This window comes from Myotis brandtii, unplaced genomic scaffold (genome assembly GCF_000412655.1).
Source record: "Myotis brandtii unplaced genomic scaffold, ASM41265v1 scaffold3986, whole genome shotgun sequence".
Taxonomy (NCBI): Eukaryota; Metazoa; Chordata; class Mammalia; order Chiroptera; family Vespertilionidae; genus Myotis; species Myotis brandtii.
This window is the reverse complement of record NW_005365308.1, coordinates 39732-42587: the sequence shown is the minus strand read 5'-3', so window position 1 is coordinate 42587 and position 2856 is coordinate 39732.

Here is a 2856-nt window from a genome sequence, read left to right as displayed (position 1 = left end):
CACTGATGCCCACGGGAGCCCCCGCTCTGGTACAGGACAGGGTGGAACCCCACCCCGCGAACGGGGGGAGTCAAGCAGCACTGCCCCACTGAGGGGCAGGGCTCTGGGGAAGGGGCCCCTCCAGCCTCGCCTGCAGGTGCAGGAGGCCATCCCGCGGGCCCCCTGGCTGCCAGCACTAACCCTGCCCCGCCTCCTCTGACCTCCTCGGGAGTATGTCACCCCTGAAATGACTGTGCTCTGGTCTGTTTACAGTTGAGTGTCGTCTCCTAGAAACTGGAAGGTGAGACCTTTGTCTGCACTCACAGCCACGCTGGGGTGGCCCCCGGGTCACAGCGCCACCTGCTGGCGCTGCTCCAGGCGCGCGGGCCAGGGGAGCCAGCTGTCCCGGAGCTCACCCCAGGCCCCACTTACACCGCAGCCCCAGCTGCCGGCAGATGCCAGAGACGCCTCAGACCCCAGCGCTCCTCCTGCAGCCGCCGCCCCGGGTACCTGGCCTGCAGGAGAGAGTCACTCATGTCCCCGATGAGGGTGGGACTCTGCCTCGCCTCCTACGCCCCAAAGATATGGACCCTAACTAACCCCGGGCACCTGGGAATAAGACTTTATTTGGAAACAGGGTCTTGGCAGGTGCAACCAAGTTAAGATGAGGTCACACTGGATGCGGGTGGGTCCTCACCACAGTCAAGTGACTGATGCCCTCAGAGGACGAGGGGGAACTGGACAGAGACCCGGAGGCCATGTGCCGGCGGAAGCAGAGTCCGGAGCGACGGCTCCCAAGGCAAGGACACTAGGGAGCCGGCCACCACCGGCAGGAGGAAGCGGCAGGAAGGCCCCCTCCGGGAGCCTTCGGGGAGGCGCGATGCTGCTCACACCCTGACGTTGGGTTTCTGGCTCCAGAATTGAGAGAGAAGAAACTTCTGTTTTTTTCTTTTTTGCAATTAATTTCAGAGAGGAAGGGAGAGGGAGAGAGGGACAGAAACATCAGTGATGAGAGAGAATCATCGATCGACCGCCTACTGCACCTCCCCACACTGGGGATCGAGCCTGCAACCCGGGCCTGTGCCCTGACCGGGAATCGAACCGTGACCTCCTGGTTCATAGGTCGACGCTCAACCACTGAGCCGCGCCAGCCGGGCACTTCAGTTTTGAGCCACCCCATTTGTGGTACTTTTTAAAGCAGCCCCACTGAGCCCACCTCTGCTCTCCCCACACACACACACACACATCATCCTCAGCATTGCACCTCCTCGAACCAACCCTGACCACGGGGCAGCTTCTCAGAGTCTCCGCACCGTGAGCTCCCCCTCCCCCCAGCCACACACTGTTCCCAGACCTGTGCAGGGCGGGCTCCTCTCGTCTTTGGGGTCACAGCATAAATGTCACCCTGGAGGCCGTTAGGCCCACCTCGGGTCCCGCCCTCCCTCCGCACCCGCTTCCTGTCCCCGCAGCACTGCTCTTCTCTCCCACAAGGATTTGCTCTTGTGCTTTTGTCCCTCTGCCCTTCCAGGCTTGCGCTCCGGGAGGGCAGGGACCATGAGGCTCCTGCTCAGGGTGAGTGCTGGGGGCGCAGAAACTGAATAATGAGAGGGCCTCAGAGCCCCTCCCGCCTCTGAGCAGCTCACACTGGACATGGAGACCAATAATAAAAGGTGCAGCTGTGTCCGAGGCAGCCGGATGCCCAGAATGACCCCTGGGTGTCCCTTCCCTGCTCCGGAGGCTCCACTGAGCACAGTGGGCACAGCCCGCCCCCTGGTGGTCATCCCCGGCCCTGCAGCCCCAGGCAAGGAAACCAGAAAACAAAACACACACCTTTGTTTGGACGTAGTCAAGGCAGCTGCTCTCCCTGTCACCAGAGGGCTGAGGGACAGGACCTGCGAGCTCCAGGAGCAATGCTGGGGACCCCAGGATCCTCTCTCGCTCCCCTCTTTCCGCCCACTGTCCTGGTGTCTAGTTCATTCACGAGGCCGCCTCACCCCAGCCAGTAACTCCGGACCCACTTCCAAATGAAGACCCCACGGCTCCTGCAAGGATGGCCTTGTCCTTGGTCCCCAGAGGAACAGTCCAGTGCTCGGCCATGCTCTGCTACCCAGGCCCCAGGACCCTCAACCCCCAGGCTGCGCAGAGGACCTCACGGGAGTAGAAAGCATTTTCCGCGGACGCGGAGCACAGGGGTCACGGATGGAGAGCCAGGGGAAACACAGACTCTTCTAGGGCACCCTCTGTGCACCCCAACTTATAGAGAAAGAGACTAAGGCCTTTTCTCCTGTAGCCCCCCATAGTAGGGAGGGGGTCTCCTCCTAGTTCCAGGAGCCCTGAGCGGAGGACGAAGGGCTCCAAGTCCTCTCCCTGCTGCCCTCTCCATGGCCCAGCCCCGGCAGGCCCTGGGCACCTTTGGGACCCCTGGCCATCAGCCTGCATCGCTCCCCTCCCCGTGTATGGGCCCCAGACGTGATGCTAGGAGACCTGAGGCTCCTGCCTGATGGCGGGGCTGCCTCCAGCCTCCTGCTCGCCCCTGCCACCTGCGCCCTCCTCTGACACACTCCATGGCCCACCTGTGAAGTCACTGTGTGTGCGTGTGCCTGTGCCCACGTGGGGATGCCCGGAGGAAGGGCCCCACAGGGGAGGGGTGAACAGGGTTCCCCCAGCATCTTGGGGGTTCTCCTTCCCAAAGGAAACCCCACGGGCGAACGGAGGCTGGCCTAGGAGGCTGGAACCCTCCCTGCGCCTCTGGATTCTGCCCACCGCGTGAGCCCCGGGCCAGTCCCTGCCTCTCTCCTGGCCTCAGTTTCCCTATTGTACCAGGAGGGGTTGAACGCGGAACTGCGTAAGCGCGCGCTGAGCGTGAACGCAGTGCCG